Source organism: Thamnophis elegans, chromosome 14 (genome assembly GCF_009769535.1).
Source record: "Thamnophis elegans isolate rThaEle1 chromosome 14, rThaEle1.pri, whole genome shotgun sequence".
NCBI classification, from domain to species: domain Eukaryota; kingdom Metazoa; phylum Chordata; class Lepidosauria; order Squamata; family Colubridae; genus Thamnophis; species Thamnophis elegans.
Window position 1 is genome coordinate 26,646,617 of NC_045554.1, and position 19,363 is coordinate 26,665,979.

Sequence of the window (19,363 nt, forward strand, 5' to 3'; positions counted from 1 at the left end):
AATGGATTTTCAAAGGAAAAACTGCAGGCAACAAGAACCAGGAGCACCATTCAGTTGACTCTGAAGACACAGGTAAACCTCCAAAGGCTTCAGTGACCCTCTAAAAGGATGCAAATGCCCAACTGTCTGCAAGGAGGATAAATCCTTCCGTTCGCCACCATCCAGTGAGAGCTGAAGAAGCTTCTTGGATGAGAAGTGAAATGTCTTCAAAGAAAAAACAAAGGAAGTTCAGTTGCCTCTTGAAAAAAGCCCCTTTGGGACAACCATGACCTGGATGGCTGAGAATCTCTCCAGACGTTTAGCTATACAATTTGGGATGAGCACCCTTGGAATGGGATGGGAGTAGGAACGGATTTTCAAAGGAAAAACTGCAGGCTACAGGAACCAGGAGCACCATTCAGTTGACTCTGAAGACACAGGTAAACCTCCAAAGGCTTCAGTGACCCTCTAAAAGGATGCAAATGCCCAGCTGTCTGCAAGGAGCATAAATCCTTCCTTTCCCCACCATCCAGTGAGAGCTGAAGAAGCTTCTTGGATGAGAAGTGAAATGTCTTCAAAGAAAAAACAAGGAAGTCCAGTTGCCTCTTGAAAAAAGCACCTTTGGGACAACCAGGACCTGGAGGACAGAGAATCTCTTCAAACTTTTAGCTACACAATTTGGGACGGACACCCTTTGATGGTGTGGGAGTAGGAAGGGATTTCCAGAGAGGGGAGGGAATTGCAGACTACAGGAGCACCAATCAGGTGACTTTGAGGACATAGATAAACTTCCAAGTGCTTCAATGACACTCTCAAAGGATGCAAATGACCAGCTGTCCTCAAGGAATAAAAATCCTTCCACTCCCTACCATCCAGTCAGAACTGAAGAAGCTTCTTGGGTGAGAAGTGAAACCTCTTCAAAGAACAAACCAGAAAGTCCCGTTGCTTCCTGGAGGGGGTGAAGCACCTTTGGGACAACCCCGACTTGGATAACAGAGAATCTGCATAGACATCAGGAGCCGGTGGTTGTGGGAAGGGGACTGGAGTCGCCCGCGCAGTGCAGGCTTCGCGGTGAGGCTCCTGGGACCATCCAGCTTGCAAGCCTAGAGCGAATTGGGGACAGAAGGAGCTGCTTCACTTTGCCAACGCTTCACCAACTTCACTGACCACTGCTGAGAATGGAGGAGCTTTCTCATCCGCCCCACAAAGTCCTTGGGTGAACCAAGCCCAGGTGGGAGGTTCTCCCCAGCTTTCTTGCAGGAGGGGCTGTGTTCAGACCACCAGATTTGACAGTGGAGTAGAAAGCAGCGAAAGAAAGAGACAGCTAAAGAAAAGGGGAGGCAGGATAGCAAGATTCCAATATTTGAGGGGCTGCCACAAAGAAGAGGGGGTCAAGCTATTTTCCAAAGCACGTGAAGACAGGATAAGAAGCAACGGATGGAAATTAATCAAGCCGAAAAGCATCCTGGAGTTAAGGAGGAACTTCCTGAGAGCAATTAGTCAGTGGAACTGCAGGCCTCCAGGCATTGTGGAAGTTTTTAAGAAGAGATCAGACGGTCATTTCTACAGAATGGTTATAGGCTCTCCTGCTTGAGCAGGGGGCTGGACTAGAAGACCTCCAAGGTCCCTTCCAACTCTGTTCTTCTGTTATTTCCAGAGTCACATGATCAAAATTCAGCCACTTAGCAACTGGCATGCATTTAGGATGGTGAAGTGTTTTGGGATCCCCATTTGCCACCTTCCCAGCTGGTTTCTGACAAGCAGAATCAACAGGGGTAACTAGATTTTCTTAACAACTACATGATTGTCAATGGTCCAGTTGGTGAATCTAGGACAGGAGTTTTGCTATTTGGTATTATTTTACCAAGCGTATAAACTTTACAGAATAAACCACATTGGTACAGAAGAAGCAAAATCAGCTCTGGATTTCCCAGTGCCAAAGCAAGCATAGTCAATTCCTTACAGGTAGCTCAGTCTCCATTACATCCACCAATCACTTCTGTTCATTTTGTTATGGGAACCTGACAGCCATGCTGGAACATCTATTTGGTGTGGGCAAAGGATTTGAGTTTCTTCTTCAGGATCTGGCCTTCTAAAGAGCAGTCTGGGTTGATCTCCTCTAGGACTGACCGGTTGGATGGCCTTGCAGTCCAAGGGACTCGAAAGAGTCTTCTCCAGCACCATCGTTCAAAGGCTCATATTCATAGTTCAATTGGGTGTATCTTTCTCTTTCTCCCTTGCCTTTGGCTTCCCTTCCTTCCTCAGCTATTTGCAAAGCTTCTTCAGATGGCCATTTTGCTTTCTTGCATTTCTTTTTCTTTGGGATGGTTTTAGTGGCTGCCTCTTGTACAATGTTGTGAACCTCCGTCCATATTTCTTCTGGCACTCTGTCTATCAGATCAAATTCCTTAAATCTATTTGTCACCTCTACTGTATATTCACCATGAAATATGGTTTAGTTCACACCTGAGTGGTTTAGTGCTTTTCCCTACTTTCTTCCCTTTAAGACTAAATTTTGCAACAATAAGATGATTAGAGACATCCAAAAGATGTTGATTTGCATTTATAACCCTCTCATCTTTTTTTTCCTACTTTTTTCCCCCTCCTAAGAATAAAATGGGGTTTACTCTAGTGTTGTCCTCAATCATCAGTTGACAATACCAGGAACTCTCTGCCTGGAAGTTCTTACTGTACTCTAACGTCACATATGATAAACGTTTTGCAATAACTTGTTAACAGAGGGGATCCACCTTCCTAACAAGTCTGCTTTTGTTCAGCAGTCACATTTGCTTGGAATCTGATAAATAGAAATCAAGAACAAAGGAAGACCTTTTTCACAACATCTCTTGAAAAAATTTAGATATCCACCACTAATCCATTGTCTTCAATGAGGCGAAATACCTGTTTTGTGGTAATCCTGTAGAGTTGCGCCTGCTAGGATTTCTCCAAACATTTTTAACAAATTGTTTTTCCTAAGCCAGTTGCGTAGAGAAGACTATTAAAGAAGCATTTGTGATAAAAAATGAAAATGAGAGCAATCTACCAACTTCTGGGAGAAAGGGGCATAATTTCATGGGGAAAATACGCAGAAACATGGCACAGGGCAGCCAAGAATGAAAGGATGGCTTTATGGTTTAATCAAGTCCAGATCACTTTTTTTCCCCCAAACACACGGATCCATCCTAATTCAGAGAAGTTACAAACAAAAAAAAAAATCAAACTTAATCACTTGATGCAGAGTGTTTAGGAGAAATTCCTTAAAATCCAAAGGAGCCAAAGAGCCATCAAATTGAGGTCAATGTCAGCCAATCAACTGAGGGCAAAAAAACCAGACCCTGCCTTAAATCAAGCTGTCAGTCACTCTGCCATGTCTGTCAGTCCTGGAGAAAGAGTTTTTTTTTCCAGGTGGGTGGGTGTTACTCAGAGGTGGGTTCCTACTGGTTCGGCCCCGTTCGTCATCGTACCAGTTCTATCCTGGATCCTGCCATCTTTATTTTCTGTTCTGCACATGCGCAGAACAATCTTCATTGAAAAAAATGTAATTTTTCTCCTTTTTTAATGGTGTGCGCATGCCAGTCCCAGAGAGGTCCTAGAGATGGGCCGTTTTTCACAAAAACGGGGGTGTTTTTGCCTTCCCCCCAGCCCTGCTGAAGCCTGCAGAGTGTGGCTGGGGGCCGGGGAGGACAAAAACTTTTTTTTCTTACTGGGTGCTCCCTTAGCTCCGTCGAGGCTGCCCCCCCACAAAAAAACCTTGTCGCCACCTTTTAGGTGGGCATGTCTTATTGGGGTCATGTGACTGAGTGTGCGTAAGTTACATCAAGTTGCCCATGCCCACTCAGTCACATGCCCCCCCCATCTAGCCACACCCACCGAACCGGCTCCAGGTTAAACAGAAGGATGGGGTCATAATCTTCTTCTACAAGCTTCAAAGGCTTACATTCCCACAGCTGCAGGTAGAAATATCGAGAAAAGCAAAATTCCCACCCCAGATTCCCAGCGAATACGGGGGTCTCTTGGGACAATCTCATCTTAATGAAAATTGGCCTTGGCCTTGGCCTAAAGGCCTTGGGAAGCCTTGACAGTGATTCATACCCATTAGAGCAGTTTATTGTCAAAAGACTCACCTTAGATTTCCAAGGAAGCCAGCAAAAATACTTTTCACCTAATCCAGCTATTCATACTGCTAACCCAGAACAAGGTAAACTATTTTACTGGCAAGGAAACAAGAATTTTTATTTATTTATTTATTATGGTGCAATCATAAGAGGGGAGTTTAGGTTAAGGCTGGAAAAAATGTATCCACATTGAGTGGTAACCGACTTTGGCTTTGAAGAAAAGGTGAGATATCAAATTACTAATTCTGCAAGAAAATGATGATATAATCTATGCCAAGCCCTTCCACAGAATCTATGAAAGGGCAGATGTTTCTGACAGCACCTCATGAAAGATTTGACCGCAGATTTGATTTTCTTTCTTTTTTTTCTTTTTTTAATCCCGTTGGATCAGAGCCAGGATCTTTCACAGGGTCTTGGTAAAAATTGAGAAATCCTTGATGCTCTCTGAGTTTGTTTGTTTACTTGCAGACATTTTATAACCCAAACTAAGTAAAACCATCGTGTTTGGGACATGAGACATCTGTAAGAAAACCACCAAGCTCAGAGAGCACCAAGGACTCCACAGTCCTCCTCCTTCTCCATCCTACAATTCCTTCTAGCATTGATGATGTTACCCAGTTGGGTAATGAAATATCTGCAAGAAAACCACCAAGCTCAGAGAGCACCAAGGGCCCCACAGTCCTCCTCCATCCTACAATTCCTTCTAGCATTGATGATGTTACCCAGTTGGGTAATGAAATATCTGCAAGAAAACCACCAAGCTCAGAGAGCACCAAGGGCCCCACAGTCCTCCTCCATCCTACAATTCCTTCTAGCATTGATGATGTTACCCAGTTGGGAGTTGGGTAATGAAATATCTGCAAGAAAACCACCAAGCTCAGAGAGCACCAAGGTCTCCACAGTCCTCCTCCTCCTCCATACTACAATTCCTTCTAGCATTGATGATGTTACCCAGTTGGGTAATGAAATATCTGCAAGAAAACCACCAAACTCAGAGAGCACCAAGGGCCCCACAGTCCTCCTCCATCCTACAATTCCTTCTAGCATTGATGATGTTAGCTAGTTGGGTAATGAAATATCTGCAAGAAAACTCTGCGCATGTGCAAGGAAGATGTCTGCCGAGCCTATTGCTCCGGCTCTGTCTAAGAATAAACAACTTGGAAGAGGCGAAACGGTGTTCAGGAACTGAGCCAATTGGGAGGCTGAGGACGAACAATCTATCAGGGTGCTGCTGCCGGCAGTGAATTGGAGAGACATTTGCTCTCCAGAGCTGCTGCGCACGAAAGACGCCGAAAGACGCCGATGCTGACGCCGCTTGAAGATACCGCGGCCCAGCTGTTCGGGAGACCTCACCGGAGCTACCATCTGCTTGCCGCGATTGCTGAGACCAGCTGGGAGCACCGCAGCTGCTGAGAACGGCGCTTGAAAATGCCACGGCTGTGGCTGCTGCGGCCCGGCTGTCCGGGAGGAGCCCTCTGTGCGAGCTGCGGAATGGTCGGTCGCTTTTCGCTCCGTCGAGACAGGCAGAAGGAATGCTAAAAACACCACCGGTTTCAGCTACAAGTTGTCCAGAAAGGAGCCCTAATGGTAGACGAGACTGGAAGGAGCCTGTGGATTTGCACCAGTCTATTATCAGCATTGGGGAGTGGGGTGGCCGATTCACGTGGGCTGGATGGCGGCCTTGGACGGAAGGGGGCGACGGATTTTTCTTGGTGTCTTTGCGACTATCCCCCCACCCCCCTAGCTCTACTCGATCAGAGCCTCTTTGCAGTGCAACCCTCCCCCGCCTTCTTCTGCGATTACGGAGCCTCCTTCCTTCTTTTACCACCTTTACCATCTGGCTCTCTCTGTTTACTTTGTTTACGAACTTGGACTCTCGGACTTCCTGAGCTACGCCCCTGCTCCTTTTGTTGCGACTACAGCTGCCCGCCGCTACCCCAAGAATATTATTCCAACTATCAGGGACATCACTCCATCTGCCCTCTATTTTTCAATCGCCACCCAACACGGCTTTCTTTTGGACCTTGACTTTGGGTGCTTTTCAGGACCTGAGGAAGGGAGAGGGGCGGAGCAGCTCTCCCTCCTCCTTCCACACCATTGACTATCTTAACCGTACTTGCGCAGTGCTCCGCACATTTTAGGAATGTAGTGTGAATGGTGTGCCTGGCTGATGTTTGTATCCATCTTTTTAACTTCATATTGTTGTATTTTTTGTGTTTAATTAACATATGTGGGGATTGCATGGATGAGTGGCTGTGTATGTATGTGAGGACTGGGAGTACAGCCTGGTGCCTCCTCCACTGAGTGCCATTGCAGAAGTGGTAGGGGGCCCAGGCCTACCTCCCGTCCCAGAATGAGTGACAAAAATTGCCTGGAGCGGAGGCTATGGGAGGGGATATGGGGTCTACGGGTGCGGGGGTGGGCCGGAGCATTACGGTTACTATGGGGAGAGGCAGGTACGATGGTAACTTCAGGGCTAGCCATTACCGGGGAAGGAGGGTTTGCTACATCACAGAGATCCCTCCTTCCGGCCCTGCTAGTTCCACTCCAGGGCCAGATGGCGAGAACTGTCACGGCCCTGGTCTCAGGCTGTTGTTGCTAAATGCCAGGTCTGTGGTTCACAAAGCTCCCCTTGTCCGGGACCTAATTTTAGACGAGGGGGCAGACCTGGCATGTATTACTGAAACCTGGCTGGGCCCGGAGGGAGGAGTCCCCCTCACTGAAATGTGCCCAGAAGGATTTCAGGTGCTTCATCAGCCGCGACCCCAGGGAAGGGGTGGGGGAGTGGCTGTCATCATCCGAAGGTCTTTAGTTCCTCGTAGGATCCCTGCTCCGGAGCTTGTCGGGTGTGAGTCCCTGTTGATGAAGTTGGACCTTGGTGGTCAAGTGGGTTTGTTGCTAACGTACCTACCTCCCAACAGTGTTGCAACAGCCCTCCCCTCGCTCCTTGAGTCAGTAGCCGAGTTGGTGGTAGAGTTCCCCAGGCTTATGGTTCTGGGGGATTTCAACCTACCTACACTTGGTGAACGCTCTGACGGGGCGCAGGAGTTCATGGCTTCCATGACAGCCATGGACTTGACCCAAGTAATTCGGGGTTCAACTCATTCAGCGGGTCACACGCTCGACCTCGTATTCCTTTCAGAGCAGTGGAGATGTGATCTAGAGTTGAAGGGCATTAAGACCTTGCCCTTGTCATGGTCTGATCACTTCCTACTGAGGCTTGACTTTCAGAAACCAATCCCCCACTGCAGGGAGGGGGAACCGATTAGGTGGTTCCACCCCAGGCGCCTGATGGACCCTATAGGATTTCAGACGGCGCTTGGAGAAATACCTGACACTCTCATCCACAATCCGGTGGAGTCCTTAGTCGCTGCCTGGAATACAGCGGCGGCGGGGGCTCTAAACCGGATTGTGCCTTTGCGACCTCTCCGAGGCAGCGGATCTAGGAGGGCCCCTTGGTTTACCGAGGAACTCCGGGAGATGAAGCGCCAAAAGAGACGCATAGAGTGCCGCTGGAGGGCCAGTAAATCTGAGTCAGATCGAGCACTGATGAGAGCCTTTATCAGAGCCTATCTCGTGGCAATACGGGCAGCGAAATGTTCGCATTTTGCCGCCCTTATTGCATCCACTGAATCGCACCCAGCCGCCTTGTTTAGAATAACCCGCTCCCTCTTGAAAGGGAGGGATGCGGATGACCCTTTACAAGGTAGAGCTGAGGAATTTGTTCAGTATTTAATGGGTAAAGTCGCTCGGATTCAGACAGAGCTGGACTCCAATTGCACGGTACCAGCCGAGGTACCGGGGGAAGGTCTTGAGCTTATTTTATGGATTGAGTTTCAACCTGCTTCTCCTGATGAAGTGGACAAGGCCATGGGAGCGGTGAGTGCCTCCACTTGTATACTGGACCCGTGCCCCTCCTGGCTGGTCTCAACCAGCAGGGAGGTGACACGTGGCTGGATCCGGACGATAGTTAACACCTCTCTCCGGGAGGGAATTTTCCCGCTCCTCCTAAAGGATGCGGTGGTGAGACCCCTCATGAAGAAACCATCTCTGGACCCAGCCATTTTGAGCAACTATCGCCCAGTCTCCAACCTGCCCTTTGTTGGGAAGGTTGTTGAGAAAGTGGTGGCCTCTTAACTCCGACGGTCCTTGGATGAAACCGATTATCTGGACCCCTTTCAGTCGGGTTTCAGGCCTGGTTATAGCACTGAAACTGCTTTGGTCACGCTGATCGATGATCTCTGGCGAGCCAGGGATAGGGGTCACCCCTCTATCCTTGTGCTCCTTGACCTCTCAGCGGCCTTCGATACCATCGACCATGGTATCCTTCTGCGATGGTTGCGAGAGGTGGGAGTGGGAGGCACCGTCCTTTGGTGGTTCTCCTCCTACCTCTTGGACAGGTTGCAGTCGGTGTTGGTTGGAGGGCAGAGGTCGACCCCAAGGCCCCTTAGTTATGGGGTGCTGCAGGGTTCGGTCCTGTCCCCCCTCCTATTTAACATCTACATGAAGCCGCTAGGTGAGATCATACGCCGGCACGGGATTAAGTACCACCAATATGCGGACGATACGCAGTTGTATCTGTCCGCCCCGTGTCAATTCAGCGAAGCAGTAGAAGTGATGTGCCAGTGCCTGGAGGCTGTTAGGGTCTGGATGGGAGTAAACAAGTTGGCACTCAATCCAGACAAGACCGAGTGGCTTCTGATGTTCCCTCCCAAAGATTGGCCAAGTATTCCATCTCTCAGGCTGGGGGGTGAAATTATACACCCCTCAGAGAGGGTCTGCAATTTGGGAGTCCTCCTGGATCCACAGCTGACTTTAGAACACCATTTGTCGGCTGTGACCAGGGGGACCTTTGCCCAGGTTCACCTGATGCACCAATTGCGACCCTACCTGGATCGGGAGGCCCTTCAGACAGTCACTCACACCCTTGTGACCTCAAGACTGGATTACTGTAATGTGCTCTACATGGGGCTGCCCTTGAAGAGTGTTTGAAGACTTCAGTTAGTCCAGAACGCAGCCGCCCAAGCGATTGTGGGTGCACCTAGATACACCCATGTCACACCTATCCTCCGCGAGCTGCACTGGCTACCCATTAGTCTCTGGACCCGCTTCAAGGTGCTGGTTGTCACCTATAAAGCCCTACATGGCATCGGACCTGGGTACCTGAGAGACCGCCTCCTGCCGATTACCTCCCATAGACCGATTAGATCTCACAGGTTAGGTCTCCTCCGGATTTCATCTGCCAGCCAATGTCAGCTGGCGACTCCCCGGGGGAGAGCCTTCTCTGTTGCAGCTCCGGCCCTTTGGAACGACCTCCCCGTGGAGATCCGGACCCTTACTACCCTCCCGGCCTTCCACAAAGCCACCAAGTCCTGGCTGCTTCAGCAGGCCGGGGGGCTTGTGAAATATCCAGCCCCACGGTAACTGTGAATGTTGTATACCGTATTTTAAAGTGTTGTTTTGTTTATTTATCCCCTTCCCTTGTTTATTGTAAGCCGCCCGGAGTCCTTCGGGAGTGGGCGGCATACAAGACCAATAAACTCAAACTCAAACTCAAAACCAACAAGCTCAGAGAGCTCCAAGGGCCTCACAAACCTCCTTCTCCTCCTCCTCCATCCTACAATTCCTTGTAGCATTGATGATGTTAGCTAGTTGGGTAATGAAATGTCTGCAAGAAAACCACCAAGCTCAGAGAGCACCAAGGACCTCACAGTCCTCCTCCTTCTCTTCCATCCTACAATTCCTTCTAGCATTGATGATGTTACCCAGTTGGGTAATGAAATGCCTGAAAGAAAACATGTCCTGCGCTACCGGTGTTAAATGAAGAGACCCAAAGCAAAGACCCGAAGACCAGCTGGCCAGCAGGAGGAAGGGCATCCCGACACCGGCAGCGTGGCAAGAAGTAAGATCTTTTTCTTCCGTGAGCTTCTGTTTTGTCGTTTGCAGGGAAATGGAAGCTTATGAAAGAAACGCCGTGGAGATCTGACCTGGGGCAATGGCGCTCATGCCAGCAGAGAGGGCTCTGCATGTCACCTCTGGCATGCGTGTCATAGGTTCGCCATCACGGGTCTATGTTCTATGGCTGATGGAAAGTAGATTAGTGGTTGCACCAAGTAGTGGGGGGGAGGGATATCTCCACCAATTGGCCTCTGTGGTCAGAGGGGGGAAGGAAGGATTTCAGGACTTAACCTGGGCCTTTCTAGGTTGTTTTTGCCTGTTTCTCTTTCTTGTCCAATTTGGGCATTTCCTTTTGGTGTAAGCAGGTGGAGGAGTGTGATTAAAGTGACAAACATAAGGGGTAAGTATAAATACAGTCAGAAACACACCCTTCTACTCCTTTGGGAAATTTTGCACCAAACAAGTGGGGGGAAATGAGATTGTGACATATGGGTGTGGAGCAGTGGTGGGATTCAGCCAGTTCGCACCTATTCGGGAGAACCGGTTTATAACTTTCTATACAGTTGGGAGAACCAAAATCTCCTTTTGTTTTTTTTCCCACTTTACAGGGCTAATCCTGTAAGGAAGGCAGGAAGGAAACATTCTGGTGTGGTTTCTAGCCTAATCTTTATTGCCCTGCTTCCAGAAACTGCCTCCCCAGTTAACCCTTACTGCATTGTCACAGCTAAGGCGAAGCGCCCTTTGACCTGAGTAATGTTGAGTTGGCCACGCCCATACGGTCACATGACCACTAAGCCCCACCTACCCACCTGGTCATTAGGACAGAGAACCGGTTGGTAAATTATTTGAATCCCACCACTGGTGTGGAGACTGGAACAAATAGTAGATGACAGGGGAAAAAAAGGAAAGATATGTTGCAACGGTAGAGGAACAGTTTAAGTTGATGTCTTGTAAAAGGAAGTCCGAAGCCTCCCCACCCACCCCCCGGCACTTTTGTCTTTCTATCTGTCTGTCTTCTTTCTTTCTTTTTCTTTCTTTCTCTCTCCCTCCCTCCCCCCTCTTTCTCCCTCCCACTTTCTTTCTTTTTCTTTCTTTCTTTTTCTTTCTTTTTCTTTCTTTCCTTTTCTTCCTTCCTCTGTCCTCTCCTTCCTCCTTTCCTTTCCTTTCTCCTGGCTACCTTCCCTTCCACCTTTCTTCCTCCTCACCTTCTCTCCCTCCTTCTCTTCTTCCTTCCCTTCACCTTAAATATTTACTTTTCTTACATGAAAAGCTAATCAAGCTCCCACAAACAAACATCACACCCATCTGTTCCTCGCATAAAAGTTGACCTCTGTCTTCTTCTTGAGAAACTAAGTTGTTCCAGGAATGGGGTAGTGGGGAGGTGAGCAGTTGTGACATGTCTAGAAGGAATTCAAGAAATAATCTAAAGCTCAAGTCTAAGGGCAAAGACAAAGGACAAAATCTCCTGGAAAAAGAATGGCTGAGGAACTGCAGTGTGTATGTGTGTGTGAGGGGGGGGGGGGGGTGCATTAACACAATGTGGCAAGTCTAAAAACAGAGTTCCCCCACAGTCTTCTGGACAAACCGAGAATTTAAGGAGAGTCCCTTCTGTGTCCCTGGCTCCCCACTAAGCAGCTCTGGGCTATGCTGCCTCTTATCTGATCTCTGGCAGCAACTCTGAGCTCAGTCTCCCAAGGTCTTCTCCACACACCACTGCAGGTAATACTTGACTTAAAACCACAACTGATCCCAAAATTTCTGTTGTTGATTGAAACAGTTGTTAAGTGAATTTTGCCCCATTTTATGACCTTTCTTGCCAGTTATTAAATGAATCACTGAAGTTGTTAAGGTAGTAGTCAACTGTCGGACCAATGAACCCAAAATAAGGAAACGCTCTCAGGAGCTTTGAATTCCCAAAAGTAAAACTTTATTGGATAAACCGTGTCGGTACTTTCCCACACAAAGGCTTGCCTAGTTAAACAATAGCTTCTTCTTCTCCCCACCTGGGTGATCACATTGACTAATTATGAGATGTCTTTTCGTTATGGGAACAGTCTATCGCTTTCTCCAGCACCTGCAGTGATGACCTTGATGGTTGCCAGGTTCTCATGCTCTATGTTCTTGGCATTCTATTTCACCCTTCCCTCCCTCCCCCAGTTCATTGCCAAGTTGAAAAGCATTAAGGTTTGAAAGAAGCAAAGCAGTTCAATCTTGACATTAGTGACCACAGTTGTTAAGTGAATCTTGCTTCCCTATTGATTTTATTTGTCAGAAGGTCACAAAAGTTGATCGTATGACCCTAGGACACTGTAACCATCATAAATATAAGTCAGTTGCCAAACATCCAAATTTTGATTACATGACCATGGAGATGCTGCAACGGTCATAAGTGTGAAAAATGGTCATGTCACTTTTTTCAGTGCTGTTGTAACTTCAAACAGTCACTAAATGAATAGTTGTAAGTCCAGGAAGAAAGTGAGGAACTAAAGAGCCTCTTGACGCAGGTGAAGGAGAGTGCAAAAGTTGGCTTGAAACTCAACATTAGGAAAACTAAGATCATGGCATCTGGCCCTCTTAATTCCTGGCAAATAGATGGGGAAGAAATGGAGGTAGTGGCAGATTTCATTTTCCTGGGCTCCAAGATCACCACAGATGGGGACTGCAGCCAAGAAATTAAAAGATGCTTGCTCCTGGGGAGGAAAGCTATGGCAAATCTAGACAGCATACTAAAAAACAGAGACATCACCCTGCCAACAAAAGTGTGTATTGTCAAGGCTACGGTTTTCCCAGTTGCAATGGATGGCTGTGAAGGTTGGGCCATAAGGAAGGCTGAGTGCCAAAGAATGGAGGCCTTTGAGCTCTGGTGCTGGAGAAGACTCCTGCGAGTCCCTTGGACTGCAAGGCCATCCAACCAGTCAGTTCTAGAGGAGATCAACCCTGACTGCTCTTTAGAAGGCCAGATCCTGAAGAGGAAACTCAAAGACTTTGGCCCCCTAATGAGAAGGAATGATTTGATTGATTGATTTGATTTGATTTTGATTTATTATATTTATATGCCACCCTTTTCCCCCGAAGGGGACTCAGGGCGGCTAACAATTCAAATCAGGGAAGGGGGGTACAGACAAAAAAATAAAAGACGAAACATAACAATACATAATTTAAAACACACAACAGTCATACCATTCGAAACGGGGGCAGCAGCTCTTTAGCCCCAGGCCTGTCGGAACAGCCAGGTTTTAACGGCTTTGCGGAAGGCCTGGAGGGTGGTGAGGGTTCGAATCTCCATGGGGACTTCGTTCCAGAGGGTCGGAGCAGCCACAGAGAAGGCTCTCCTCCGGATAGTCGCCAGTCGGCACTGACCGGCGGATGGAATTCGGAGGAGGCCTAATCTGTGGGATCTAATCGGTCTAGTGGAGGTGATTGGCAGCAGGCGGTCTCTCAAGTACCCAGGTCCAATACCATGAAGGGCTTTATAAGTGACGACTAGCGCCTTGAAGCGTATCTGGAGACCAATAGGCAGCCAGTGCAGCTCGTGGAGGATAGGTGTTACGTGGGTGAACCGAGGTGCACCCACGATCGCTCGCGCGGCTGCATTCTGGACAAGCTGAAGTCTCCGAATGCTCTTCAAGGGCTGCCCCATGTAGAGCACGTTGCAGTAGTAGAATGTCTCCCTGGAGAAGAGTCTCATGCAGGGAAAGATTGAGGGCAAAAGAAGAAGGGGATGGCAGAGAATGAGGTGGCTGGATGGAATCACTGAAGCAGTTGGCGTGAGCTTAAATTGTCTCCAGAGGATGGTAGAGGACAGGAAGGCCTGGAGGAATGTTGTCCACGGGGTCGGACATGACTTTGCAACTAACAACAACAACAACAACAACAACAACAACAAAAGTCCGGGACTACCTGTATATCTGCACACTAGATTATAACCTATGTTTCATAAACCAGAATGGCTACATTCACACAAGCTGGGACCAACCTAGCACATTGCGAGGTCACAGAACGGGGGACTAGGCTACTGTCTCTTGATCTCTGAGAGATGCCAGAAACTTTGTGCTTGTCCAGGCAAGTCAACTCAATTATTCCAGGCCTTGCAGTGACCCAAATCTTTGTGCTTGTTCATCTTAGTGGCATTGCTGCAAACAATGCAGGGAACCTGCCAAATTGGCTTGCCAGTTCTGAGTTTTTCGCCTGGCATCTTTTTTTCCCAGCAGTCAGGAGTTTCCCAGTCAGTCATCTTGTCCAGGAAATTGAATCTTTTCTGTCCATTTGTAAAAGTGCCAACGGAGAACAGTTTTAAAGAACTAGTTTGTGCAATTTTGGTCCTAAAACGTCCAAAAGGTGCATTTTTCTTTTTAAAAAAAGTTTGTATTTTTAAACAGACATAGACAAACAAAACATAAAACATAGAACCATCTTCAATTACATACAGCGTGTCGATTGGTTGCAAGGTTTTTATGCATCCTTTCCATAGTTCTCACTTACAATTTATATGAAATCATGTATTATCAAATCAAATATATATGTATACATTATTATCATTGTACATCATTTATTTGACTATAGCTATTATTCCTTCATTTTAAATGAGATATTCTAGATATTGGATTCATTTATATTATAACAATTCATTACATCATCTTAAATCTATCCAATAATAATACATCTTTATGTTTTATTCTGTTTCATTCTATTATTCTTGTATTATAAAATTCTCTAATGCCTTTCATTTCTATGTTTTTTTTATCTAACCACTGATAAAATAAATCCCGTATCTTGTAAAATTGTTTATCTTCTTGTTCTCTCATTTCAAATGTCATTTCTGCAAATTCCATTATTTCAAAGGTGCATTTTTCAAGAGGCCACTGGACTTTCGTGTTTTTCTTTGAAGATATTTTGCTTCTCATCCAAGAAGCTGCTTCTGCTCGGACTGGATGGCGGGGAATGGAAGAATTTACATCAGTCGTGGTATTCAGCCGGTTCAGACAGGTTTGAGCTGGTAGTAGCGACCTGCAGGTGGGGGATGCTCAAATTATAGAATTTGAGACAAGTGACAAATGGCATCTCAAAACCTGGCCAAGATTAAACCTAGCCCAGCTGAAATGTTGTGGAAATGCAGATCAGGTTAAACGTGCTCAGAACAGAGCTATTATCTCTCAGCCTCACAGGATTGTATACGTAGGAGAAAAAAATTGGAGATATTTACCATCTTGAATTGCTGGAAGAAAGGCATCTTATCCATTTAATAATCAGATCATATGAAGGACTACCTTCCAGTTTGCATACTATTAGAAAAGTGCAAATTAGCTACATTCTATTCAGAATAGAGCTGGAAGGGACCTTGGAGGTCTTCTAGCCCAACCCCCTGCTCAAGCAGGACACATAAATGGCTGCCCACTCTCTTCTTAAAATCTTCCTCCAGTGATGGAACACCCACAATTTCTGAAGGCAACTTCTGTTCCACTGGTGAATTGTCCTTACTGTTAGGAAGTTTCTCCTTAATTCCAAGTTGCTTCTCTCCTTGCTAAGTTTCCATCCATTGCTTCTTGTCCTGCCTTCTGGTGCTTTGGAAAATAAATAGACCCACTCCTGTTTGTGGCAGCCCCTCAAGTACTGGAAGACTGCTATCATGTCACCCCAGTCCTTCTCTTCATTAGACTAGCCCTACCCAGTTTCTGCAATGGTTCTTCGTATGTTTTAGTCTCCAGGCCTTTAATCATCTTAGTTTCTCTTCTCTGCATTTTTTTCCAAAAGTGTCAACATTATCCCCAAGCATGGACACTTAAATAAAACAAGCAAAATGTTAAAACTACATCAGGGGTAGTCAACCTTTTTATACCTACTGCCCACTTTTGTATCTCTGTTAGTAGTAAAATTTTCTAACCGCCCACCGGTTCCACAGTAATGGTGATTTTATGAAAACCTAATGAAAATGTTTTAAAATAATGCTATGATTTTTTTTAAAAAGTCAATTAAATTTAAAAAAAGGAAAGTACTTCAATATCAGACAAAACCCCTACGGCCCACCATGAAAGCTGGAACGCCCACTAGTGGGCGGTAGGGACCAGGCTGTCTACCACTGAACTACATAAATGATATTTATGTAGTTACTTTTATTATTATTATTATTATTATTATTATTATTATTATTATTATTATTATTATTATACAATTGTATCACAGCGGCCAGTTGTTTCGGCGGATTTGGCATTGGTTACTAGTCGGGCCCCACCCAGGGGCCTAGGACGTCGTAACGTATTTTCGTAATATGCGTGCAGATCCAAGCAGTGCGGCTTTTTGCATTTGACTGATGGTGATTTTGTCAATTTTTAACTGTTTTAAATGTAATTCCAGTGCTTTTGGAATAGCACCCAGTGTGCCAATTACCACTGGAATTATCACTGCTGGTTTGTGCCATAGTCATTGAATTTCGATTTTTAAGTCCTGGTATCTTGCGATTTTTTCATGTTCCTTCTCGGCGACCCTGCTATCACCTGGTATTGCGATGTCTATGATTGTGACCTTATTTTTCTCAACCAGTGTGATGTCTGGTGTATTATGTGCCAGTATTTTGTCGGTTTGTATACGGAAAACCCACAAGATCTTGACCATCTGATTTTCGGTGACTTTTTCAGGCTGATGTTCCCACCAGTTTGTTGCTGTTTTAATATTATAATTTTTGCACAAATTCCAATGGATCATTTGTGCTACTGAATTGTGCCGCAATTTATAATCAGTCTGCGCGATTTTTTTACAGCAGCTGAGTATGTGATCAACAGTTTCATCAGCTTCTTTGCAAAGTCTGCATTTGGCATCATCAGAGGATTTTTCGATTTTGGCCTTAATGGCATTTGTGCGGATAGCTTGTTCTTGCGCAGCCAGGATTAGTGATTCTGTTTCTTTCTTCAATGTACCCGTTGTTAACCATAACCAAGTTTGTTCACTGTCCACTTTATCTTTTATTTTTTCCAGAAATTGGCCATGCAGTGCTTTGTTCTGCCAACTCTCCATTCTTGATTTTGTCACATCTTTTCTGTATTCTTGTTTCGTCTGTTGGGCCTTCAGTAGATTTTTGTTCTTTACTTCAATTAATAGATGTTCTTGACTTTCTTTTAAATAATCAGCCAGTGCATGTTTTTCTTCTTCAACTGTTTGCTTCACTTGTAATAATCCTCTGCCACCTGATTTTCGAGGCAAATATAGTCTATCAGTATCACCACGTGGATGTAAACTGTAGTGCATTGTCATTAGTTTCCTGGTTTTTCGGTCCAAAAGGTCCAAATCAGCTTGTGTCCAGTTAACTATACCAGCTGTGTATCTTATAACTGGTATTGCCCAGGTATTTATGGCCTTGATTGTATTTCCACCATTCAATTTAGATTTCAAAATTTTCCTAACTCTGTTGGTGTACTCTCGCCTGACAATAGTTTTTACTTCTCCATGCTGGATGTTATCCAACTGCAGAATGCCTAAGTATTTGTAGGCTTCATTTTCTTTGCATTTAATTAATTGGCCATTGGGCATTTCAATTCCCTCACATGCAGTGATTTTGCCTCTTTTTATGGATACAGTGGCGCATTTTTCTATGCCAAACTGCATTGAAATATCGGTGCTGAATACTCGGACTGTGTTTGTCAGTGATTGGATTTCTATTTCTGACTTTCCATAGAGTTTCAAATCATCCATATATAGTAAATGCGAAATTTTTTCAGCTTCTTTGGCTGTTTGGTAGCCTAATTTCATTTTTTTTAAGATTACTGATAGTGGGATCATTGCGATGATGAAGAGAAGAGGTGAAAGTGAATCACCCTGGAAAATTCCTCGCTTGATATTAACCATTCCGTAGCTCTCATTTCCTACTGCCAACTCAGTTCTCCATTGTTTCATCGCCTTTTCAGTAAAGGATGTAATATTTTTGCTAATGCCAGTTGTTTCTAAGCATTTTATGATCCAACTATGTGGCAGTGAGTCAAATGCCTTTTTGTAATCAATCCAGACCATATTCAAGTTCGTTTTTCTGTTCTTACAATTTTCTAATATCATTTTATCAATTAGAAGCTGATCTTTTGTGCCCCTGCTCCTTCTTTTGTTGCCTTTTTGCTCTACTGGCAAGATGTTGTTTGTTTCCAAATAATCCATCATGTTATCTGCAATAATGCCTGTGAGTAATTTGAAGGTTGTTGGCAAGCATGTTATTGGTCTGTAGTTTTCAGGTGTTGTTCCTTTAGTTGCATCTTTCTGAATCAAGTATGTTTTTCCAGTTGTCAACCATTCATCAATTTGGCCCTTTTGTAAAATTTCATTCAGTTGCCTGGCCAATATTGCATGTAAACTGGTCAGATATTTGAGCCAGAAACCATGTAATTGGTCCTTTCCAGGTGATGTCCAATTCTTTACCTTTTTAACTCGATTTTTGACCATCTCAGTTGTTATTTCTAATACTTGCATTTGTTTGTTGCCAATGCTTTTCTCAAAGTCATGTATCCACTTTGCTTCCTTGTTGTAGTCCTTTGCATTTTCCCACAATTCTTTCCAGAATTCAACTGTGGACTGTTTTTCTGGTTTTTCACTTTTGGTGTCACCATTCACATTAAGACTTTGATAAAAACGCCGTTGGTCTGATCAAAATTGCTGATTTTGTTTATATTGCATGATTCATGCCTCATATCTTTCAATTTTTCTAGCTGTTGCTGTTATCTGCTGTTTTACAATCTTTACAGCTTCATTGATGTTTCTTGTATCCAATCTATATCTTCTGATTAGCCGACCTATGATTTTGTTGTTTTTAAGCCGTTGTTCATGCATGTTCTTTAAGTTACTGGCATCTGCTCTTAATTTTTTGATTTTTTGTTCTAAACGGATTTTCCACTTTGGCTTTGAGGCTTTTTCTGTTGTGTGACTAGGTACTTTAAATTTAATGCCTAGTTCATTAGTGACTATTACAGCTGCGCTGTACATTAACTGGTTTGTTTCCAAGATGGATTCCGGTTCAATTGTTGAAAACACTGCATTAACCATTTTCATGATAGGGGCCAAAATTTTCTTAGGCACAGTTTTTAGTGATGGTAAACGTTGCCTTTCCTCATTAAGCAGAAAATGCTCCATGATCTTATCCTTCAATTCTTTTTGTTTTTGAGTTAGTTCATCAGTTGGTTCAGTGATAACTGGTTCTAGTGGTGGTGATGTTATTTCCTCCCCGAGAGCTTCTTCTGGGAGTTCTACTATAATGTCTTTAGTTGTGTCTTGAATATCAGTTATTTCCGCTTGTGATATTGTTTTTTGGGTTTTGCAATTTGCCTGAATTTCCTCATGTTCAACTTCACTAAACACTTTATTCCGTATAATAAATCGCCTTTGATCTGCTAGTCGTTGTT